At 42.2% G+C, this 26,052-nt stretch overlaps 1 protein-coding gene across 4 annotated transcripts in view; it reads left to right on the top strand.

Annotated features, from left to right (window-relative positions):
* The first annotated feature begins 11,981 nt into the window (after nucleotides 1-11,981).
* Nucleotides 11,982-26,052, top strand: part of PPM1A (protein phosphatase, Mg2+/Mn2+ dependent 1A) — a 34,854-nt gene continuing 20,783 nt past the window's right edge. For 2 of the 4 annotated variants that reach the window (XM_027637620.1, XM_027637619.1), the window contains exon 1: nucleotides 11,983-12,226. The gene's annotated coding sequence lies outside the window, so the exon portion shown is untranslated. Of the gene's footprint in view, nucleotides 12,227-26,052 lie in introns of all 4 variants that reach the window. The other 2 variants (XM_027637622.1, XM_027637621.1) reach the window with 2 other exon arrangements.

A 26,052-nucleotide genomic window follows, 5' to 3' on the forward strand; every position in this document is an offset into this window, starting at 1 on the left:
ATGTACTGTGCCATATGAATAAATCATATCTGGAGGAGTGAGGGAAAGCCAATATTTCATCAGAGGGCTGGAGCACCTCAGCTATGGAGACAGGCTGAGAGAGTTGGGGCTGTTCAGCCTGGAGAAGAGAGAGGAGAAGGCTCTGGGAAGACATTAGAGCCCCTTCCAGTGCCTAAAGGGGCTACAGGAGGGATGGAGAGGGACTTTGGGCAAGGGCCTGGAGTGACAGGACAAGGCGGAATGGCTTCCCGCTGACAGAGGGCAGGGTTAGATTAGACATTAGGGAAAACTTCTTCCCTGTGAGGGTGGTGAGACACTGGCACAGGTTTCCAGAGAAGATGTGGCTGTCTCATCCCTGGAAGTGTTCAAGGCCAGGCTGGGTGGAGCTCTGAGCAACCTGATCTGGGTGTCCTTGCCCCTGCATCTAGTCCCTGACAGACTACATGGCCTTTCATGTCCCTTCCAACCCAAACCATTCCATGATTCTATATTTTGCTTAAAAGAACAGCTTTCTTGCTTTCTTGCTACAGAACAAACCATCTTCTGCTGGTGAAGAAGAGATAGACATTATCATTGGTCTTTAAATTCTGATTCTTAGATCCCTGTTTTGCATCCATCATCATGGGGTGGTTTTTAAGGTCATCAAATGCAATGAAAGGATTTGCACCCCCTTTCCACATTTGGAATTCTCTCTTTCTCTGTATATATATACAATATTTATTCCACTTCAACCTGTTGTGATGAATCCAGAAGGGTTTCTTCCTGTGTGGGCTCTCTCAGCACACTAGTACTGAAAGGACTGCTCACATGGAACAGGGAAAACTTTCTATCTTGCAGCTTTCAATATTGTGAGACAGAGGAGGAGGAAAAGAAGGTGGTTTCCTGGAGGCTGATTCTGCAGAGCTTTGTCTCCCTGATCACCTGTCAGCAGAAACAAACTCCACCGTGGGGGTGGCCAAGGAACATAAATTAGGAGCCTGCTCTGAATCCTGCACTGAAATATTTTCTTTTCCTTCATCTCCTTATACAGAGGTAATTTATGGAGTAACTTATGGAGGGAATGTCTCCCAAAACCCATGGAAAGATACTTCAGGGAACCAGTCCTTTAGTAACTGTTATCCAGTGGCAGAATCAGATAACTAAAATTCCTTTCCTAATCCCCAAATTATCTTTTTCCCTTTAATTATTAGTACTACTTTTTGGACAGCCTCTTAATAGTGCAGTTTCCCTAAGACAGCTACTTTCCCTTCATTTTCATCAGTGTTTTCCTCTTTGGTTTTAACAGAGAACTAAATTAAAGTGGATTTTGGTTTGCATATTTTAAACTGTTATTGTTCACAATTCCAGCACAAATGTGGGACGGGGTTTGCTCTCTGGCTCAGGCCCCCTCTGCTGGTCTTCCCAAAGCAAAACACAAAATACCAGAGATTTTTCATTACCAACCAAGATTTTTAAGAGAAAAATCCAGATTTCTCTTTCTAAACCTTTTTCTATCAGAATATAAATCACAAGGAAGATTGTCTTTGGGGCTGTGAACTCAGCATGGGGGAAGATTTTTAAATTAACTCAAGAAAATAATTGCATAATCAAGCATGTGAACCTGTGGAATTTCTCAGGCAAAAAGTCCAAAAGTGAGCATGGCCCAAAAAGCTGATCCCAGTCTGATCTGGCTCTTAGCATCACCCTGTGATTGGCATTTTAATGAAGATATTATGTAAGCTCTACAAGCTACTGGAGATTGGGGGGTTTTGTGTATCTCAGCTAACAAAAGCCATAGGCAGTGTTCCTGCTCAGACTGTACATATTTTAAGGAGATAAAAAGGTAAGGAAATACAGTGGCTAAATATTAGCTTCCATTCCAGCAACACAATAAAAGAGAGAGCTGATCTAATTATTCTTCTGGGGAAGTCCCTGGGTGTCAGAGAAATGAACTGGAGCACAATGCTTTCCTGATCAGGTGAAGGACAGGACACGCTGGCATTGGGAGAGGGGGAGTTTGGTGCACCTGCTACTCCAGCAGTTCCTTTCTGCTATCCAAAACCAAAAAAAAAAGGAGCTCTAAGACTGCTCTAACTAATACTAACACCTAAAAATGTTTCCTGCACTGCCCAGAATCAGGCAGAAATATATGGTAGCACAGGTGTCAACCCAGAGAGGTTCAGGACAGTCACAAAAGACAGTAATGGTTTGTTTTCCATAGCTGAGATCTGTAATGATGTTAAAAATCACTTTACATGTCACAGCAACAGGCAAGATACTGGACACAGGAATTTCAATCAAAGCTCTGTAAGCAGCCTCCTGTTACCTTTCCTGGGTAAGTTCTTCAACATACTGGAGAAAGTGCAGTGGAGAGCTACCCAGATGGAGAGAGACTTAGAGATCCTTTGCTCAGCTGTAAGGAGAGAAGGATAAAGGAAGATTTTACTGCTGCCTCCAACCACAGACTCTTTTCAGAGATACGTAGTGATAAGGCAAGAGACGACAGACACAGATTGCAACACAGGAAACTGTGATGGGAAACACAAAAGCAGGTGCCCAGACAAGTGGAATTTCCCTTCTTAAAGATATTTAGGTTGAGTATTAGGCAAAGGTTCTTCACCCACAGCATGGTCGGGCACTGGAACAGGCTCCCCAGGGCAGTGGGCACAGCACCAAAGCTGACAGAGTTCAAGGAGCGTTTGGACAACGCTCTCAGGCACAGGGTGGGATTGTTGGGGTTGTTCTGTGCAGGGCCAGGAGCTGGACTTGATGATCCTCGTGGATCCCTTCCCACTCAGGATGTTCCATGATTGTATGGCTCAGCTGGACAAATACCTAAGCAACTCCTCATTGGACCTGCTTTGAGACAGGAGTTGAACTAGATGACCTGCAGCAGCACCTTCCAACCAAAATTATTCCATGATTTTATGATAAATGACTGCTGTATCATTAATCCAGCTTAAACTGATGGAAGTTACTATGACAGTACTAATGCTTCCCCAAGCAAATAAGAAATTTAAATCCAATCCAGACTCACTGAAGTCAGGGGGAATCTTGAATTTAACTTAAGGGCGCTGAATCAACTTCAATGCTTTTAAGATCCGCCTTCAGAAAATATACTAAACTTTATTTTTGTAGATGACACTAGATTTTACTTTTTTTTTTTTTTTTTTACTGTGGGTTTCTCAGTAGGCTGCCTTTGCAGCTCAATGAGAACTGCTCTTTTTTGAGCATTCAGAAATCCTTCCCAGAGAGTCACCAGCAGAGTGAGGGGGTTTGCTCAGTGCTCTGAAGAGGTGTAAATTTGCTTTTCAGTTTACACTTGCAGAATTCCCATTTGCTGAGTGTTGTTGGTAATGAGTCTCTCTCATCTGATGTGGGTTCAGCTCAGGTCAACCACTACATTTGTGTTGAGACACTGTTTATAATAATTGAAATTTATGTCATAGAATGGCAATCTTGTGACCTCTGTAGGGTGAGCTAATGGTTCCAATACTGTTTCCAGCAGGCTGCTGTGAATTAACGTGGCCAGTGCTTTCCCTTTTTCACCTCATTGTTTTTCTCATCCTTGTAAGATAAGCTTTTTCCCTTTTCCTTAACTTGTCTTTTACAAGGGGTCATACTATTTATCTTGAGCATAAACCAGAGTAAAACAACACAAAGGAGTAATTATGACAAAATAAATGTCTAGGACTAGCCAATTATTTTGATTATTCCTAGAAAGGTTAAAAAATTAAATCGGTGAGTTTGTAAAAATATAGTATATGCCTTTAAGCACACAAATAGAATGGAAACATAGATTTGTCTTAATAACTACATGAGTGATACACCACAAAGAAAGAAAAAAAGCAAGGAAAGAAGCACATTTCAAATCGTTAAAAGAAATCACATTCCCGAATCTCTCAAGAAGTAGTTGGCCTCCTAATCCATGGGATTAACTGAAATTTCCTGAGGAGGGTGGAGGCTCGAATTACCTCCAAGTAGCACCCATGTTTTGAGTAATACTCTGATATGAAGCTGCACCAGGATACTTGCACTTAAACACTCTACAAAAGAACACAGGCTAATGTGACCTGCAACACGAGATTTTCCTTTCCTGGTAGGTTCCTCCTCCTGAAGCTCTCAGCTTGATCTGCACAACAAACAGTTTCTTTTCTCAACGGCCCCTGTTGCTTTGCTAACATTTTGTTCTGTACCATCGCCAAAGAAACACAAAACCGTCACGGTGAGGTGAGGGTTGTCATAAAAATGCTAAAAATACAAATTACAAATTGTTTTGCTTTCCTACGAAAACGATCACATACAGCTTGTGATCTCATATCCATTTTTACCATGTCCCTTATGCCAGAAAACATGAAACAATGTCTTTACTTCTTAGTCATACCACATCAGCACCTATGTAATGAAACTAAATTTAAACTTTGGTTATACTGTCAACTAAAAAAGGCATAAGTGGCAAAATCCAGCTTCAGAACAGGACTATCCTTTAAATCTGGGACTCTCCAGAATCCTTGGTACTGTGGAAAGCTTATTTTGCAAAATACTAAGTAATCTTTAGATTTCAAATATCTCCATGCCTTGGCTATTGGATTCTGACACGTTGCTTTTAGCTTAACTTAACTGTTTAATTGACACAATAAATTCATCTGCTCAGCCATGCCTGAGCTAACAGGCTTGTTAAAAAACATATAAATATATGAAGGAATGTAGAAAAAACTAAGTTGTGTTTGGTTGTGCAAAGAGCGTGAGTAGACCCAGCTATTTAAAGAAGAAAAAGACTACTAAGACAAAAAAATAGGAGTTTACAGAATATAAATCTTATCCTCCCATCAGAACTAATCTCCTTCACATCTGGAAATTCCAGTCTTTATCAAATTTTAGAATCTCTTGCCTGAATGTTAATAATTATAAAACTCTTAAGAACATCATAAGACTCTTGATGACTCAGGATGAAGTATTCTTATGCATCAACAGTCTGACTTGTAATTTCAGCTGTGATTGCTAAGCTAATTTTTAGGTTAAACAACTGACAATTGTGGGCAGGCCCATTAAAATTGGCTGGGTAACAGTGGTTTTTACAACGTGCTAATGACTGAGGGATTGATCCTGCAACGCTGAGGTCAGTGGGAGCTTTGTCACTGACTGCAGGGAGGGCACAGGCCTTCCTGCACGGATTACTGACAGCAAAGGAAACCAGTAACTCCAATACACCTTCACATTTTTGAAAGAGAAGAACATCTAATGCACGGAATAGGCGAAAGCCTGGCTGATAAAATATTCTGGGTGTTCTCTACTTCACAGCTTGCCTTACAGCAAAAGAAGATCTTGTCAAGAAAAATAAACTGTGAGAAACTGAACACCAAGACACAGGCACATCTCGGTGTTCAGTGATGAAGATTAAATGAAGTGTATCCCCTTCAGGTTGGAAAGAAATGTGGAAGGTATCCCTGCCGGAGTCCTGTTGTGTGAGAATCTGACTCAGCCTTCAAAATACTTCAAATCAACTTCTGTTTTCTCCTAATGTGGCTTTAAGATGATTGATGGTTTCTGTGTTGAAGGGAAGCACAGATGATCCCACAGAGACCATATGCATCACACCACCATGAAGCTGGTGGATAGCACAGGGACAGGCGCCAAAATGAGTTGGCATAGCCTGGCAAGTTGTGCCAGTGCTTCTTCAGACATCAGCCATGGCTGTTTTGTCCCTTTCTCCACACCGAGTTCAGGACACACAGCCTTTCAACCAAGACTCTTCTGTTTCAACTACTGAGGCAGCTGAGATTCTAAAGGGAAGGGAGAAAATCAGTATTTAAATGGTTCTCTTTTCCCCCTCATTTTTCATGTTCTTTAAAATGCTTGTAGACCATACTGATGTTCTTTTTTAATTTCCCTATTTCACATGAAAAGCACATTTTCCTGGCCACCAGGCCTTCAGTGACATTTTGCTACAGATGGAGGGAACCACGTAAAATGCAGGTGATTCACATATGAGCTCTGAATACCTCAACAGACTGCATTTCTTTTCCTGAGCTGTCTGGATTTTTGTCATCTTACTTTGGGCTTTTGAAGGAATTGGGAGATGCCATGCTTTTGTCATATTACATAGAGAAAAGAGTTGGAGAAAAATGAGGGGACAAAAAACCCTCCCAATATTATAGAATATTGAAAATATTAATCTATACTAATTTATATTAAGTATTTTAGTTTTAGTCTTTACTATCTTATATTCATTTATACTAATATATTTTATATGCTTTATATTCTTATTGTGCTTATAATTTTTATGCTTTGTAGTTTTATTATGCTTATTTTTCCATGCCTTATATTGTTATTATGCCTCTATTTTTAATATGCTTTATATTAATTTTCAACATTAAAGGATTTTGCCTCTATTGATATTTTGGTCTTTACTGTACTTTGCTTTTGCTGATTTTCCTGAATTGCAGGTTACTTCCATCAGCAAATTCTCCCTGGAAAAATAAAACTCATGACTGAGCATTGCTTGCTTTCTCTTACAGCTAAAATAAGAAAAAACCACATTGTGATGCCCTAATGACTTTGTACCTAATTTTGTAGACTGAAAATTACCAGCATTTGGTTTTTAACCGATGCCATAACTCTGAATGTTGTTTCTAAAAGAGATCAGGGGAGCATGGATCTCCTCTCAGAGGGGACGAAGTCTGGCAGTTTGGGAAGCACTTTTCAGGACGTGAATTATATCAAAGCTGCTGCATTTCAAGAATGCAGGACGTTTGCATGTGATGTTCTTCAAAAGACCGAAGTCCTCGTGACATCCTTCAGATAAATTCAGTTTGGATACAGGATACACCCTAGGTGTGTCCTTTTGATGACTTAAACATCATGTGATTATTAATCATCGCTACAGGACTGGCGTTTTATGGAGTTCCCAATGGCACAGCTGCCTGAGCAAATCCCTACAGATGTCATCACACCGGGATGTTGCAGGAATAGCACCGGGAAGACGTAAAGCCTGCAGCATAGTCATCCAGCTGGCTTTTAGATTCCAAAAATAGGAGCATCCCCCTGGAGAATGGATAGGGCGGGGCATCGGTACTTCCCAAGCCAAATATAAAGTTTTGACAAGATCACACTATTACAGGCCTCACTTATCATTAATATGAAGATTTCTATTAGGTAACTTCTAAGCAGCTCAGGTGAATAATTAATTAATTTTAGCCATCTAAAAATGAAGGTTCTAGTCCAGATGGTCACCTCAGCTGCTTCTGTACTCACAGAAACTACAGAAGACAAAAAAAGTCACCTCCAAAGAACTCACACAACCTGCTCCAGACATCAGCAAAAGCACAGGAATAATGCTCACCTGCAGGTCTCCTTCTCCTTCCACCAGGGCAGCCTGGACAACAGCTTGATTGTATGTCTGATATTTAGATGAGAATTTATTAGGTGATACAAATTCTGTACCAAACAAAACAAAACCCCACAGTCTAACAGCTTTTTAGGCTGCAAAGTAACTTCTAATGTATTATTTCCCACCTATGTCAGCTATTCATGGCAGACCATACAAGAGAGGAGAAACAGGGACAATGGGTAAGGGAACCTGAAACCAAGGTTTCAGAGAAGTAGCTTTTTTTTCACTTAGGAGTCAAGAAATGTCAGCAGTGCAATACAACAGTTCATGGTAACAACAGTAATCCTCCCTCTCTGCTCTGCCCTACTGAGGCCATATTTGGAGACTTGTGCCCAGTTCTGGTCTCCACCGCTCAAGAAAGACAAGGAGCTACTGGAGAGGGTCCAGTGGAGGCCACAAAGATGATGTGGGGTCTGGAGCATCTCTCTTATGAGGAGAGCCTGAGGGAGATGGGCCTACTTAGTCTGGAGAAGACGGAGAGGGGATCTCATTAATACATGTAAAAATCTCCAAGGCAAGTGCCAAGAGGATGATGCCAGGATCTTTTTGGTGGTGCCCAGTGACAGGACAAGGAGCAATGGCCATAAACTAAAACACAAGAAGTTCCACTTCAATATGAGGAAGAACTTCTTTACATTGAGGATGGCAGAGCACTGGAACAGCTGCCCAGGGAGGGTGTGGAGTCTCCCTCTCTGGAGACATTCCAAACCCACCTGGACATGTTCCTGTGTCACCTGCCTCAGCTGACCCTGCACTGACAGGAGAGTTGGACTGGATGATCTCCAGAGGTCCCAATTTGGTTACACTGTCAGCCCCAATTGTTCTGTGACTCTGTGATATTGGTTCTGGATGTCCCGTGTTTGAGGAACACACTGACAGAATTCCAGTACTTCATGATATACCTTATAATAAAGGAAGTTTAACCCGCTCGTATTAAAACAGAAAGAGTTAACAGGAGTGTTGGGCAATAGAACAGGCAGATTACAGCAGGCTCCTCCAGAGTAGGGCCATTACAGATGGAACCTGATTCCAAAGTGCAGCTAAAAGCACATTGCCATGTGATCCCAGCAGCAACTGCGGTCCCATTTTCTCTTTTTATGGGAAATGATGTCATTGGGAACGGCTTCATTGGGCTAAGTGTGGAATTTTCTAAATTGACTTTTAATGAATAGATTGGACAAAATCATCCTCCTGCCTGCAGTAACCAAATGTGCATAGGTGGCAAATATCTGTTTATTTAGATACTTAGATTTTTTTTTTTTCAGAAATACTCTTGGCAATTACTGTCCATCTAAAGACTTTTTTAAAGCTGTGACAGGAAACAGAATTCTCCAAAAATAATATTCTCTAAAAATAGATTGTGGAGCAGCACATCATTTTAAATATGCCTTATAAAGCTAAAAGAATTTTCTTGTTCCAAACAGTGAAATACGATTCTTCTCGATAACTCATTAATGATTTATGATACAGTGTTGAGTTTCACAATGGTTCTTGTTGCTGTGGTGCTAATGACTCTTGTGACTACAGGTCCCAACCATCTGTATCACAACTTGATGAACAGCTAAAGAGAAAATAAAGAGTTGTACACTGGGAGATGTAGTCTCACCAGCTACAAATAAGTTTAGTAGAGGGATATGTTACATGCAGCTGTTTTATCCTAATTAAAAGCGATGTTTGAACTCCTTGCAAATATTTATTACCATTGTCACTACAACAGGCCAAGCAAAACTAGGAAACTAAATAAAAGTTACACTTTAAGAAAATATTGTGGTAATTTGACTTCATCCAATTTCCCCTGAAAAAGCATATAAATAGAAAATGACAGCAGCAAACTCTCTGCTGTCATTACATTCCTGCAGCTTAAAACTGGGACATCACAAAACAATATGCGGAGCCATGTTTTCAATCACTTTTATTTAAAATAAAAACCACTCAAAACACAGCTGTGGATAACATGGAATCTAAATGAAACCCATGATTGTATATAATTCAAAGTGTTAGGAGAGATTTATTAAAGTGGAAAAGGAGGGTGAAAGATTAAATTTGTGTTTAAGCGTAGAGGTTAAAGAAACATGGCAGATGCCTGCAGGAATTCTGTGTAACCTCTACCTTGTCTGTATATCATAGTTTTGGTGGTGGGGGGGAAAGAAAAAAAAAGAAGGGAAGGCAAGGAAAAGCAAGGCTAAGCAAGGTAAGGCAAGGGGAAAGGGAAATGCAGCTTTAAAAACCTGAACTGCATTCAAATTGTTATCAATTATCTTTGGATACCAAAAAGAAATTCAAAATTGCACTGATGAAGATTATGGGAATTACTCCACGACCTTCCATAATCTCCCTTTCATTGTGGAATACGCTGCATATTTTCAGTATATTTTGCATTTAAATCTCTCTAAAGGTTTGTTTCCACTAACAGATTTTACTGCATTTAACTACAAAAGCCCGAAATTTCTAAATCAAAGGCCCTGAATCGCTAACAGAAGGATTAGATCGTTCAAGACAACGATCACGATGAGGGTGAATACAGGGAGACCAGGTCCAAACGTTCTGTCCAGGCACAGGCAGCAATGGGAACTGGAGATTTTGTAATCGCACGGAAACACGAAACACGGTCAGTTTATCTATCACAGGAAAGCCCCACAACTATGAGGGTTTGTTGGATTTTTTGAAGCTCTTTTAGCTGTCTCTGGGTAGGGCTTTGATGTTGTTGGTCTAAGCTGCGCGAAAGCCCTCGATAAACTGCCCTCAGTCCCTGATGAAGTTGTACCGATGGATATCTACAATGGGAACATAACCAGCAATTGGAGGGCTTTCCAAACATTCACCTGAGGGAATCCTAGAATGGTTTGGGTTGGAAGAGACCTTAAAAGACCATGTCGTTCCAAACCCCCTGCCATGGGCAGGAACACCTTCCACTATCCCAGGTTGCTCAGAGCTCCATCCTGCCTGGTCTTGAACGCTCCCAGGGGTGGGAGAGCCACAGCTTCTCTGGGCAACCTGTGCCAGGGCCTCACCACCCTCACAGCAAAGAATTTCATCCTAATTTCAAATCTAAACCTACTCTCTTTCGATGTAAAGCCATTACATGTATGGCTGCTTGCTGTCGTTGCTGTTTAAGATGGAAACTACCTAGAGTAGACAAGCTTGCTAAGCACCCACTTCACCTTTCCCAGTCCTCCTCAGCATCTCTCCCTTTGCATTCAATTCCTTCTTTACAGCCTCACAGCTCCTGTGCATTCCTAATCCTCCCCTTGAAGCACTCCCTCCTCCTGGCACCCACTCCAGCTCGGAAATCCCCAGCCACAAGGTTTAACCACGGCTCGCTGGAATCAGCAGTTCCCCCCCAAACCACCCCTCTCCCATCGCAGCCTCCTCAGGCATCCCCCCCTTCATAAGACCAAGCAGTGGTCTGTCTAAAAGCTTTTCCTCTCAGTTTGTTCTCTGCAGGCTGTCGGGGGGAGTCTCTGCCACAGCCTGAGCACACCGCTATCCCTTTTGTCCACAGGCCAGCCTTGATCAAATGGTGGCTGAAAACCGTGGGATTATTAAACCCATTATGTGTTCATTATTGGTAATCCGCTGCTGATTTTGCCAGCGGTTGTGCTTCCAGCGGGAAAACCTCCGGGGCTCCGGTTCAGGCGGGTAAGAGGATATCCCTCAGGACCGGGGGACACAGCCTTAAAGTGCGCCAGGGGACGTTTAGGTTGGACATCAGGAGGAATTTTTTCACAGAAAGGGCGATTAGACATTGGAATGGGCTGCCTAGGGAGGCGGCGGGGTTTCAGTCCTTGGAAGTGTTGAAGGAAAGACTGTCCGTGGCACTTGGTGCCATGGCCTGTTTGACATGGTGGTGTTGGATCACAGATGATCTCAGAGGTCTTTTCCAACCTAATTGATTTTGTGATTCAGGGAGACGAAGTTGATACCCCCAGCGCCTCGGGACCCACACCCCACCCGCTCCATCGCCCTCAGGTGGGCTGAGCTACTGCCACCACGGCCCCGGGCTTGCGATCGGGACAAGGATCCCAACCGGGATCTGCCGCCTCTCGCCCTCGCGCCGCTCTCATCCCTCAGGGAGAGGGGTGGGGCCGATGACGTCACCGCCCCTCGCGCCGGTCCCGCGCAGGCGCGGCTCTGCGCGGGACCCGGGGCGGAGGGTGATGTAATACCCGTAACGGCCCCGCTCCCACATCCGGGTACCCGCCGGGGTGCGCTGGGGTTTTTTTTTCCCCCTCCTCTCCCTCCTTTTTATTTTTTTTTTAAGCCCCAGGAAAAACCTCCGTTTGTCGCTTATTTATTTTCTTGGGGAAGAGGAGGGGAAGTGTTTCGTGTTTGTTTTTTTTTTTTTTATTATTTTTAACGGGGGTGAAAACGAGAAGGGAAAGGACGCTCTGGGGCGCGCGCGCGCTCCCGTCTCTCCTCTTCTCCCCCCCCCCTCCCCACCTTCCCCCTTCCCTCCCCTGCGGCGCGCGCGCCTGCGCAGAGGGGCGGAGGCGGCGGCGGCAGCGGCGCAGCGCGAGAGCGTCCGTGTGTCCGTCCGTCCGTCCGTCCGTCCGCGGCCGGCGCTCCGCGGGGGCGCTGCGCGGGTGGGCGCGGGGGCAGCTCGGGCCGGGGGGGGACGGGGGACCCGGGGACGGAGGGGGGGGGCCGGCGGCGGCGGTGGGGGCGAGATGAGCGCTGGGCTCCCCCTGGGCACAGAGCCGCCCTGTGAATGAGCTGAGGCGAGGCCGCCAGCCGGGTGCCCCCCTCCTCCTCCTCCTCCTCCTTCTCCTCCTCCTCCTCCTTGTCCCCGTCCTTCACCGCCGGGAGCGGGAGCGCGGCCCTGCCCGCGGAGCCGGCGCAGACCCCGCGGCCGGGGCGGTGAGTGTTCGCTGCGCCGTGAGGGGGCGGCGGGGCCCGTAAACAACCGGGGGTGGCTGCGCGGGGGCGGGGGGGCGGCGTGAGGAGCCCGGCGCCATCCCCGGCGGCACAGCCGGGATGGAATCGGAATGGGAACGGGGATGGGGGTGCGATCCCGCTGGGATAACGCCGCTGCCGGGACCCCCCCCCCCCCGCGCAGCCCCTGCATTGCAGCGCCTACTGAGGGGCTGAGGGCGGGGGTGTCCCCGCAGCCCCCCCGGGCACCGGGAGAGGAGGGCGAGCAGCGCGGGCTGGGCCTGGCTCAGGTAGAAAACCAGCAGCTTTCCCTTTCTCCCTGCCCCCCCCCTCCCCCCGTTCTTCTCTCGCCCGGAGTTCATTAAATAAAAGGCTATAAACAGCCTGCCTCTCTCCCATCGCCACCCAAACGCTCGGGGCACGGCACTGGGAAAGGAGAGAAAAAAAAAAAAAACAAACCAAAAAAACACCACGCATCTATTTATAAAGCACCCCACCCTGGCGAGGGTCGGAGCATCAAGCGCTCCCCGAATAGTGACACAGTGATGCAGCGGGGCGGCTTCCCCTCGCCGACGCCTTTCGGGCGTTTTAAACTTCGGGAGGGATTTCGGTGCCTTTGAAAACAATGTCGTTGAGCAAAGGTTGCGCTGTGACGGTCTGTGATCTGTCACGGCCTGCGTGGTAAAAGTCCGTGGAACCCAGCGCTCCCACACACCCCCACCCCCCTCCCCGCATGAGAAAGTTGTGCTGGGTTAATTGGGCTTGCGTGTGAAATGCCAGAGGTTCTGAGCGTACGTCTGAAGCTTTTTGTTACATTAGATTGTGTGCTGGTGGCTGTGATGCAGCTTTAAGACCGGCTGGAGGTTAATAGTTTTTCACGGGAATTGATTTTGCAGACGTCTGTTCGATACGTATTTGTATTTATTTAGTACGATTAAAATATTTCAGCGCTGCCCGTGTGGATGGCAAATTTTTCGTTGTAGCAAAACTGATGTTTAAGTCTACAGTAATACTTGGGGAAGAACTAGATTTTTTTTTTTTTAGAGCTGTACCTTCTGTCAAATGAGAAAGTGCTGTTCATTGAGGGCCTGTCTAGTAACCTTAAGGTTTAAGGTCCTGTCTATCATCCAAAGGAAATTTTTGGGTTTATTTTTTTTAAGCCAGGAGGTGATTTTAGACCACCAAGAGCAGTAGCTAGAGGGAAGGTAGGTAATATGTTTTCCTTAGACTGGGATGTTTAGCATCAGAGTAAACAGAATGAATTTATAAAGCAGGAGTTCTAAGTCTCGTGATTCTAGGAAGTGACTTCCCAAATGTGAGCCCGTGTAGCACTTTGCTGAGCTGTTCCAGTGGTTAGGTGGCTGAAGCAGGATTTGTGAAGTACCAGTGCAATTAAGGCTGGTTGGCTGCTGTTGCTCAGGACCCTGTGTGAGTTGCCAAATGACCAAGAATTGTGCAATTTCTACCCACATTTCTTCTGTGATACCTTCCCTTGTGTTACTGTTCATAGTTTTTTCTATGAATGACATCAGGGACATAGGATGGGGGAAGAAACGTGGCTCAGGGAAGTTTTACACTTTACCTGTCCAATCACAGTATCAATCACGGGGAAGGTGTTGAAGGACAACAGTTTTGGTAGGTGTTCCCAGCATTTTTGCCTGGGGTAGGGACAGCTGCTCCTAAAGTTTTCTCTCCCAGGCATTTCTGGGTCTACCTTTTGTATATGAGACTGGACTAAGAGTAAGACAACTTGCTGATGCATCATGCCAGTTATTAATGTTTTTCTCACAGAGGTCTCTGATAAAAGCCTCAGGTAAATGTGGAGAGAGCTGCTCTGTCCTCTCTGTTTGGCATAGCCATGTTTTTGTCGTGTAAAGGCAAGGCCTAGCTCTGGTTTACAGGTTTATTCCTCTGGTTGGTGGTTGTCTGGCAAATCTCTCCCCTTGAGGTACAGTAGAAAACTATTCCTGTGTTCCAAGTATTTCCTAAACTGTCTGTAGGTAAGCTTAAGTTACTTTTGTTGAAACAGAGGAGGAGAGATGGAAATGCCAAATGACTGGTGAAGTTTGCAGGTCTAAACAAGCACAACTCAGGGCAATTTGAATTAAAGCAGAATACTAAATTATTATTTTTTTTCTATAAAATCGAGCTAGTTGCCTCTTATCTGGAGTGCAGCTTATGTGGTGGAGTTGAGTCATTCTTGCTGAGACAGCATTTCGGGTACTGTCATTAAAATGCTTAGAAATTTAACTCTGTCACAGTATAATTTGCAAACTTATGTAACTGGTATGTTTTTGAATGCAGCTGTCAATAAGAGATCTTATTGCACTTTTCCTTTTTAGTGAAACTGTGGAACATAAAGCAGCTTCTTTCACAAGATGACCTAAATATAGAAGTCATTTAAGAACAGCATATTTCTTACAAAAATATTGACGTTGCTATCGACTTAAAAATTAAGTGTTCAGGTCTGTTCTGATGTAAAAGATACTTACATAATTGGCTAAGCAGAACTGCATTGCAATCAAGTGATGGAATGATGCAGGTTGTGTTATTAAATAAGCAGGTTTTGGAATGGAAAGTACTGTAAAATAATTGTATTCGTTTTGTCTCTGCAAACCAGAGGCGTTTTTAAGACTTGACTGGTTAGCAGTGTTTGAAGTCAAGACAGTAGTGGCTTATCATAGGTAAACCTGAGCCAAACAGCATTTATTTTTGCTACTGCATGTGGCCCTTCATGATTTTTGCTCCTCTTTTCTCATAAATCATACTTGACTTTTACTTCACAAAAAAAAAAATTGACTTATCATCTTTTTTTTTTTTTCTGAATGATGCAACTTGTAGTCTCATTTGGTTTTTTGAAAATTAAGCTCCTTTTGGATACTACTTTGTTGCTGGATTCTCACTGATCTCTGTAGTTTTAGTCACATGATCCAAGTTTCAGTTTAAAATACTAGGCTAAGAAATAAACCTCTGTAAGATTTCACATGCTTAACTCTAGTGCTCTTGATTGAATGAATGGCAAAGTACCAAATATGTGTGTACAGTTTGTAATCCCTGAGAAAATGCCAGTGTTCTTAGGATATTTAGAAGGTCCAGGGAATGTAGGTAAATTTACATTTTATGGCATTTTATATACATTCTGTCAGCCAGAGGCTAAAAAATAACGTTTAAAGAGAATTCATGATGTGATGTGGATCACAGTGGAGGTAACATTGTCTACTTGTAGCTTCCTAATGTTGCTGTCTGTGAAGGAACAGTTTAGTATTTATTCAGATTTAATATTGCCAGAGTAAATCATTTGACTCTTAAGACGAGGAAGAATGTTTAGACCAAGAAAATTGTAATCAGGGCAGGAGGAGAAAGCAAATGTGATACCATGAGAGTGAGCAGGCTGATTTTTGTTCCTGAGTAGAGGGAGTAACCACTCAGTGTTACTGGTGTTGAACCACAAATTTAAGTTACAGATTTCTGTCAAGTCTCTATCTTATTTATTTATTTATCTCTGTTTGTGTTTAAACACATATACTGGTAAAATTCACTCCTGGATATTTCAGCTTGCTGCTGGAGTCTGCAAAACAGAGCGTGTTTGCAAATATGTGAAACAGTCACTCAGATTTTTTTTTTTAACAGCTCTTCTCAAAAAGTGTTTCGATGTGACTAAAACAGCAGAATAAAAACTTCCTTCATTGGCACATCCAGTGAAGTACTCTTCTACTGTTTAGAGTGTAAACTTTATATCAGGATATATGTATATATATCAAAGGAGCATTTAAGAGTGATACAAAGGAAAAAGCCAAACTGGCTAACCGTGTTTCAGTATTGAAATGTGGAGAAAAGCAGTTTACAGATAGAGGAAAAAGTACATTATCCTCTTTGTTGCTAAACAGATTAGTTCTCAGTTCAGGTAAGACTATTTTAGTAGCTAAAAAGCTCTCTAAAGTCTTCGAAGATAATAGTTTGCAAACCCAACAAACTCAAATGTAACATGGCTTGTATTTTGATAGCTGCAGTTTAAATCAAAGCATTTCAGTGTGCTTGTGCTGATGCTCCACGTGCAGCTGAGTTATGTGGGACTACTCAGATGTGTGATGTTGCTCTCATGCTGAAATGCCTTTGCTGGGCTGTGACCCAGAGGATGAAATGTGTTCTCATGTTTGGGCCTCAGCTGTAACTTGAAGGATTTTCTGTCTCTGTGTGTGCAATTCATTTTAGCTGCCAGCTGTACTTGTGCTCTGGAGTTTGAATGGTGGCCTGTATTCCTGACCATGTATCAGAGCAATTTGCCCATAACGTTCTGTGGTGTTTTTTTACTTAGAAATTTTTTACTCTAAAATGGCAACGACCACGAGAAATGTAAACTGTGCCCACGCTCTTTGGGTTTGGGGATGAGCTCAAGGAATTCTCCAGCTGTTGAGTAAAACCCAGTCTTTGAAAGGGGTGCAGGATGTGGAAAACTGTGGGCAGGTAAGCACTTAGCATTAAATTGTAGGAAAATTTAATGAAGAAAGAATCAGTTTCTATCAGTCAGTAATTTTCTGGTTCCCCCAGTCAATTCTAGTGAGTATTTGGGACAGACCCTTCTTAAAAATATTGTGCTGCTGCTCTCTGAGGCTGCAGAGTGAGGCCCTGTGAGCTTGGGCAGTCTGGAAATTAGCATTGCTTGTATTTTGAAGAACAAGTGAATTGACAATGACCTCATTTAGTGATCAGAGTGTTTGGAGCTGTGATGAACTCTTGGACTGAGCAGAGCACCTTTACTGCCTTGTTCATCAGGGGCAAATCATCTCTGTGCTGATAGAAGTGAACTTGGTAATTGCTGTGCCCCTCAGAGGAAAGCCTGTCCTAAAAGGCTCTGTCTGCATAAAAGGCTAAAACAATAGGGTTTTTTTGTTTTATCTTGGTATCTCATTTTTATATTTTTATGCAGTCTTGGGGAGAAAATCTACTTTATTGCAGCAGTCATCCTCTAACTTTGTTCTTTAATGAAATGCTGGGGATGTGAGGGCAAAAGAGCTTTATAAATCAAACTCTGTATATGTACAAATGAACAAATTCCAGCTTTTCCTAAGCTTTGAGGATTTGACTTCCAGGTCTTAATGTGCTCCTGGCATAGTTTTGATGTCATTTCCTTGCAAGCAGAGCCAGGTTACAGCTGTACACTTTGCAACATTTCCTATTTTATTGCCATTTTATTCCCTTGTGTAGTCATCAGGTTTTAAGTCTCTCCTGTAGCTGCTTTTCCTGTAGCGTCCCCAGAATAGTGTTAATATTGCTGAGATCAGAACCCCACTAATATTTTCATGTAAAGTGAAAGCACTGGGAAATTGCTTGGTATTATTTCATGGTATTGAGTACTTGACTAAACAGGAAATTTTGGGGCCTTCATACAAACATCATCTTCTAATCATTGGGCACATACATACTGGTGGCATCTTCTCTAAATATTTTATTTTATTCCCAAGCACTATGTGTATAAACTTTATTTTTTTCACTTGGGTCTCATTCTTCCATATTGATAAATAAATAAATGGCTCATCAGACAAATCACAAACAGGTGGCTGGTGCTTCTCGTTGGAGTTAGGAAGATCTGAAGTTTGAAAGCTTTAAATAATTCTTTTCTAAAGGGAGCAGTGACCTTGGTGAGAAACTGGAGGCACAGGGAGGACAAATTAAAGAGCAGGTTATGGGATGAGTCCATGTGTTCAGTTTTCTTGAAGTATATAGGACTGTATTAAGTTAATTTTCAAAACATTTGTGGTGAGGTTATCAGTGAATCAGTATGACAGAAGGATGGAGGGGGTTTATAAGAATCTGTGCAGATTACTACAGAAAACAATACTGGCTGTAAAACATGGCAGCTTCCTGAACTGAAAGTGACTGTGAGTAATTTTTGTTTCCATATTTCAGGAATAGTTCAGTTAATGCAATTGCTGTGTTGTTGTTTTTTAGATTGTTATTCGAGCCTCCCTTTGTTTTTTGCCTCTCAGCGAATAATCCCACTGGGACCTTTTTCCATGGAGCATCCTTTTCCTGGTTATTTTAACACTTCAGCTAAAACACAAAGACAAACTGGCAGCAGCTTGACTTCACTCCAGTCACACTGGAACCTCCTGAGCAGTTCTGGCTATTCCAATAAATCATCCTGGTCTTGAGGCTTTTCAACCAATGTCTTCACTTTCCTCTTTTGGGTGGTGGCAGGACAGGCTATGACTCCAATTCTGTCTTGATTTTTCTAAATAGGTTTAGCTGGACTTGATAAAAAAAGCAAATGCTTTTTGTTTGGTTGGGTTTGTTTTTTTCTTTCTGACACAGAAATAGTGGTGGAATGATGTGATTCTTCCACTAAATAAAGCATTCCTCTATGAATCTTGAACTTTTTATTTTTTAATGGCAGGAATTTTGTGATTGGTAGTACAGTGAACAAAGATGCTGAGACTGTAAATGAGAGATCAAAGAAAGAAATGTAAAGAATAGGAGTGCTTTAGCTATTATTTGAAGCTTTTGGTATGGTCAGGTCTGTTAAATTCTTGGACTTTAGGTGGCTTGTACTCAAGTAAGAATTTTCACTTAGGCCTCCAGTGTCCAGGAGTGGGGTAATGATCTGTCACGATGAGAGATGACAGTGGCAGAGCACTCGTGGTATTACAAATACTGGAAAAAATTGTAAATCAACTTTTGTGACTTACTGTAACTCCATTCTTCTGGGTTGTCTTTTTCTATTTCCTTTTCACTCGTGTTTTCTTTGTGGTGAAACTGCTGCTGTGCCTGGTTCTGTTGGAATGGCTGCATAGCCCTGACATGAGCAGTTTGGTTGGAACCCTTAAAATTTATTTCTTTGCCTTGCTCTTTCAAAAAGTTTGAATCTTACTGCATCTCATTGATATATAAAATGAAGCAAGGCCTTTCTTTCTCCTGACTTCTGTCTACATGGACTGCAGCTTCCTTGGATCTTCCAGTTCTTTGTTGCAGTTGCTTCAATGGGGCTTTGAATTTTGGCTGGAGTCTGCAGGAGTGCCTGTCCTATTAACAAAGTGGTTGTCTGAGCTTAGTGTCTAAAGTGGGTGTCTTCTGTTTATCTTCCTACACTTTTAAGTAAGAAATCTGTGGAAAATGAAGTATAACCAGAAAGGTGCTGAACTAACCACCAGCATGGGCATGTTTTTTTGCTTATTAATGCTTTCAAGCAAGGACCTTGGTGTTTTCATTCTCATACTGTTCAGACAGCAGCATATGAATTTATGCAGAGTTACCTCATTGATTTTCATAGTACTTGTTTGTGCTATTTTGGTTGTCTACATAGTTTTTCATGGTGATTGGGCTGCTCGTACTCTGGTACTGCTGCCTAGTGTGTGTTTTTTTTTTTCTTTACGCTTTCCCACTTGTAATTTATAGTATGAATATTTAGAAAGAAGTCAAAATTCTATTTTGGTCAAGAAATACTCCCTTAATCGTGTTCTGGGGGTGCCAGTCATGTTAGGATCCTGATGAGTGACTGCTGCTTGTGGATGCAAGCTGTAACTCCTCTCAGAATCAATGTAGTGATTTTTTTTTTTTTTCATTCCCAGCAGTGATCTCAATGATTCTGGAAAGAAATTATTTTCTTCAGTAACTGACCATATTGCAAAATTAACTCCATAAAGAAATCTTGAAACTACATCACTGTCTTCCAAATTTCTACAGGAACAATTTGTTAGAGGGGAATTATCTTTTTTTAATGTCCAGGGCTTCCTTTTTCAGAAATCAGATTACACATCTCTCTGCTGGAGAGAGTTTGAACCTCAGCCAAAACACATTCATATTGAGAAGCTTCTGGTTTAACCTTGGAACAGGTTTAGTTGTCTGCAGGAAAGGTAGGCAGGAGCAGAAAATGATGTTTTAAGAAGAAGCTGAAACATGTTGTTGGAGGGAGGGTGTTAACTCAGGAATGGTTACCTTCTGTGTTCCAGAAGGCTTTAATAATCCTCTCCTAAATCCTACCTGCCCTGCCATACACACCACGTGGGAGAAAATATTTTGCTGCTTAGTGCAGGGAGGCATTTGGAAAGGCTGTCAGCTCCTAGGAAGGAGAAGGGATTTTGAGCAGAAGAGAAGTTATGTTTAAAAAAAAAAAAAAAGCACTTGCAAAACAGCCCAGCTTGGTGAAATGGCAGTGCCTTGGACCAGTTATTAAACAGTCAGAGCTCGGAGGTGTTTGTAGCAGAGGTGCAGGGATTTAGTGTTTTCTGCTGTGCTGTAAAGTTTTAATTGCAGTCACTGTTGCATTTTAATTACCAGGAGAGAGGGAGGGTAAGTTGAGAAAGTTTGGAGCAGTTCATACTTTCCCTCATGCACACAGAGTCATTAACTTGCTTACTCTGGGTTGTTTTTTTTTTTCTGCCCTGTCTTTCACTTGCATCCATGTGTAGATGTTCTTGCCTGTCCAAGGGCCTGTTTCTGAGAGTTTTGATATTTCTCTTTCTTTGAACTAATGTTTCCAGCTGTCTGCCTTTTCCTGTTCCCTTTGTCTGCCACATGCCACAGCTCCTACATCTCTCCTAAACCAAGAAATTGTTGATGTTATTAGAAACATGGGTAGTTTCTTATGTTCTTCCCTTTGCAGTTGTCTTACTGCACTGTAACACAGACTACAGTTGCATCCCTAAGAAGCAAATTTCCTTCTGGTGAGGAAATTCTGTGTTAGTCCATGTTTATTGAAATAGCCCTGCTTCTGTATTTAATTTTTTTTTTACATCTTTTTCATAGAAAATCCATGTCTCTTAGTTGGCCATTTATTCCTGTATTTGAAAGTACAGAAACATCAGCTGTAATTTTTTAGTATTTTACTGATGTTTTGAGCTGCAAGTGCCAGAACTCAGTCATATAGCCTCCAATAGTTTTTAAATAGTTTCATTGGCAAGAAGCTTTTTCATGACTTCATTCAGCCCATGACTGTGGTGTAATTATGTCTCCTCATCTGCGTGTTCTGTTTTATTTTAGTCATTCTTCCGATCCCTGGGATGATCTCTGACATGTTGTTTGTTAAAATTAATTGATTTGGGGCATCCAGTACATTCTGTCAGGTTTTCATTCAACAGGCTCTAACTCCTGAAAATGTTTCCACGTTTGCACAATTCCACGCTGTCTGGCTACTGCATCCAGCCTGCTTAAGGCAGAGGGAAAAATTCTGCAGATCAGGCTGGAGCTGGAGTTGAACAAATGCCCTTTTTCTATTCAGTAGCAGTCTGTATAATTTGGTGACTTGCTCTGTGTCCTGCAGTTCAAGTAAAGGTTGTAATCTTTCTTTATGGTGCTCATTACAACACACGGGTTGTAATGTCACTGAGAGAATTGTTCCAGGAAATTGGAGTATGGGGGTATTTCTCAGCTTAGTTAGAACAAGTGCCTGTGACTTCAGTGTGGTTCATATAAGCAGCTTATCCTAGTGGAAGGAATACAACTTGCACATTGTTTTAAGAGGATTATTAATTTACATATTGTTGAAGTACAGGTTTCGGATGGGGGTGGTTAGTTTTCTTGGACAAAATGATCAAATCCTTGTCCAAATTCCTTGGAAAAATAAATTGTATTTTTATAGAGGTGTGTGGAGTTACATTAACTGTCCTTTGTGGACAATGTAGGACTTACCTTCACTTGAACCTTCAAGCAAATCAATAAGCAAATACCAAAACAGTAAAACTTATTTTCCAGTGTATCAGAAGGCATTACAGTTGTGCTGCCTGGATAGCACAATTTGAGGAACAAATGAAGGGGCAAAGAGATTTCATGCATTCCAGTGATGTATCTGTGGTTGTCCCTGGCTGTCCATGGTCTGGTATACTAATTACTCTCCTTTTCTTTGCCACTCTGTTCTCCAGTTGTGCCTATTTTCAAGGAGTTTTAGCTACTGACTCTTTGGCCTGCTCCATTCATTATTTCAATTTTGTTTCTAATACTGCAGTCCTTTGAATTTTGGCACTCTTGTGCTTTATCCGAGGTCTTGTTACTTGTGTTGATTTTTATAGGCCCTGTACAGTATTCCTGCTTTTCCTGCAGTCTGCAAACTGCAGCTCGAGTTCTCCGTGCACTTGTTGTAGATGCTGTCCTTCGGTTTGACCTCCACAAAATCAGGGTTTCAGAACTCAGGGTTTAAATTCACTCACAGATGCGTCTCCTGCATGTTTGTTTCTGTTCACAGGGGTCCATTTTCACTTCTAGCTTTGCTCAGAAGCCTCTCTGTTCTTCAGAGCCAAAATCCAGAAACTTCGACTGCAGAAAACTCTTCTTTTTTAGGACATAAAACTAATGCAAGTCCCTGATATGAAGATGGTAAACAAAGAATCATGTTAGATTAAAATTGAAGTTTGCTTGGCTAATTGTTGTGGCATTTGCTGTGCTAGATGTGTTAGTTACCATTTCTGAAGAAAATGTTGCACCTCTGATCTTTTTATGAGGCACCACCCTTATAGGACTGTTCAGAATGGTCCTTCTCTAAGGAAATAAAAGTGGATGGTGTATCTTTGCCACTAAACTTTATGATTAAAGTGCATTTTCTCTTACTTTGCCATTAATAGGAGCAGGAAGAATGTCTTCTCCTTTAGCACATGTGAATTATTCAAGCATCCCAGAAGTTGAGGCTTCCAGAGTAGAGGATGGTTCTATCTCCTGCTGGGAGACCAGTTTTCTAACGTGATTGTAGAAATGTGTGGCTGGGTTAAGAAGGGAAAGGGTAGTAAAATTATTTGGAGAATGAAGGTCAAAAAATGAGGACTCCTCTTAAGAAAGATGACTAAAGAAATCTAAAGAGTGGCTAAGTTAGGCCATGTTCAAGATCTGTTCCTTTATATATTGCACGTGGTGCATGCAGTGTGTTCTGGGTCTGACGTCTCTGTAGTGTTTTTACATAACAAAGTCATGCTGTAACTTGGGCACTTGCACTGCTATAGGTTAATCAGATTTGCATACAGAGGTAAATGCTTAACCAAAGGTGTCATTCCAACTTAATCACTGTAGTGCACAAAGCACCTCATCAAAGAATGAAAAACTGTGCAGGTAATTTAGGTAGACACTGGTGTGTGAAAGATATTTCCGTAGATAAGGACTCAAAAACAAGTCTAAAAGGTATTTTTAGTAGGAAGGAGGCACAGCTTTCTTACATCAGTCTTTGTGTGTGTGTCTGTCCCTTCTTTTAAAAATAAGATTTTTTTTTTTTTTCCATAACCAAGACACTCTAAATTCTTCAGGTTTTAACCACACTTAAGGGTGTGGGGAGAGAAGTAGCAGGTAGCTTCCAACTCCTAAGAATTCAGAGACTGGTCATATTTGACTCAATTTTTTTCTGAATGAGAATTGAAATTCTAGGAAAAACCTAAAAGCCTGGCATGTTCATTCTATCCACAAGTAAATGATGCTTTCTCTTTGGATACAGTGAGGATTTTGAAAACTTGGCCTCCTTTCCTGCAGGTTTAGACTGAAGTTCTGGTGGCAGTATGATTGGCTGGAGTGTTGCAGGGACGACAAGTGCACTCTGTTATTGCAGTTTTTGCAGGTGATCACTTCATGCCATGGGCTGGGGATAATTTCCAAAGGGGTTGTTGCATGACCACATTGTGGTTTTACTTCTGCCTGCTTGTATTTCCATCCATGGTGGGAACTCACACCCTTGAAGGATCCTGGGTCAACATCTCACCTGCAAGACTTAATTTAGAAGAGCCCCAGCTTTCAGGTTACCTTCTGGGGAGGGATGAGGCAACGTGGTTTTTAAATGGAGAGTGGATTTGTTAACTTTGGAAGTGTTCTGCCAGTTCTGTAGGAGTTGTTAAAACTTCATGTGACCTGTCTGTGTGTATTTTTATTGGGGTTTACATGATAAACTACTAAACAGGACAGACTGCTTACAAAGCACAACTCTGGGTCTTGTGTACTTTGTAAGGTGAGAGATCAGAAGGAACACTGCGAGTTTTAACGTCCAAATTTTGACAGTGCTTGTGGTCAGTTTAACTGTATCCTGTTCTTAATCTTTTTTGTTTTGTTTCAAACACATCAATAATGTCAAATACTTCACGAAAATGTGGTATTTGCCAGGGCAGTTTCTGCTTTTTGAGCTCTGAAGATGAAATAATTGAATATCTGCATTCTGGTTTATGATCTCTTTGTCAGTAGAAAAGCGCGAGGTGTTAAACTCTGCTGCTGTCGTGGAACGAATAAAAAGTATTATTCTGCAAAATAATTCCCCATGTGATGTATAGCAGCATTCTGTAATTATTTTGATCACTCTGACTTCAGTAGAGTTGCATGTGAAGATAAAAAAGTCTAAGTCATATTTTTTTCCTAGCAACTGCAGTAACGTGAACCTCTCCCGCATGTACTGGGACACAAGACACGCTCAGTGCACGCTCTGTTTTGTTGGTTAGTTACAGTTTGCTTGGGCATCAATATCTTGTGTTTGCTTGAGAAGAGACAGAACTTCAGAGCAGGGTTTGGGGTGAGAGGAAGCAGAGGTGTATTGCTGCTGCTGCCATCTCCATACCGCTGAAGTATGTGTTTTGTTTTTGTTAACAAAGCATGTGAGCCAGAGAGCGTATAACCAGTCCCCAGTGCCTCACATTTGAATCACTGTTGTGGTGAGATCAAATATAAACATTTCTTGACTGTTTATTCTAACACAGATGTTTTAGAAAGGTTGATAGTGGCTGGAAAAAAGCTGTGTGAAAAGCTTTGTTGGATGTATGGTGTCACTTATAGCCGGTGCTGTATTGCATTAGAAAGAGATGTTATCAAAAAGTGATGTGGTCACTTAGAAAACTGGTCAAATATATTCCACATGCAAGTTAAACATTTCTAAAGCCCCTGGTGTACTGATTTTTCTGCTAGTGCAGCTGTTTAGTTGGGCCTCAGGTAAAATGTGTTTCAGAGTCTCTTCTCACAGTTAATTTTTGCCCACTGTCTTCAAATAGAAAAGCTCATAATCTTGTTCCATTACCTTGCATTGTATAACAGTGATTTGCAGAGTCTTTGATGCTTCCCAGGGCACAATTTGCAAGTATGTAAAATGTGTGACCTATTTAGTATGGTTTTTTTAATAATGAATGCACAAATAACCCGATGAGGATTAGAAGGGTGGGTTGGATGGTTAGGGTGTGAAAGCCATGAAGATAAACCAGTCAGTTGACGCTGCCTGCAAATATAACTCTTATTCTCTTAAGCACAAATATTTGCTGCATCACATCCCAATGAGGAGGTGGAGGAGGAGGAGAGGGTGTGCAGTGTATTGGTCTGGCTCGAATCTTGATTCACACATGAATTTGCAATACATGCGATTTTATTTCCAAACAGATTTCCTCAGACTTGTCAGGGGCAGTTGTCTTTCAGTGAAGCATGAATACATTAAGGTTTTAAGTAAATCTGCAGCACAGACATCTGAGAAGCTCGCTGCGTAATTTAACCGAAAATCTAAGGATGAGCTTTCACAAGATGGCTGAGCCAAACTAATGGCTTGCTGCTGCCTAAAGGGACAGCTGCTCTCTTCCTTCCCAGCCCTGCTCCTAGATTATCCAGTGTTGCTTTTTCCTTTACACAGACTCTGGCGTCATCTTGGTCATTGAGATCATTTATCTGTTTAAAAAAAAAAACCAAACAACCAAACCCAACCCCCTGAACCTGCCCTCCTAAAAGAAAACCTAATCAGTTTGCTTTCACTTCCCCATCACTGTGAGGAAAGCAGAGTTCGAGCAGGAATTTGTGGCCAGCAGGTAGGGATCTAGGGAATGCCACTGTTCTGGAAACATTGAACTCTTTCATGGCTCAGTAATCGCAGGGAACAGCTATTCAGATGT

Source organism: Corapipo altera, unplaced genomic scaffold (assembly GCF_003945725.1).
Source record: "Corapipo altera isolate COAL_440 unplaced genomic scaffold, ASM394572v1 23, whole genome shotgun sequence".
Taxonomy (NCBI): domain Eukaryota; kingdom Metazoa; phylum Chordata; class Aves; order Passeriformes; family Pipridae; genus Corapipo; species Corapipo altera.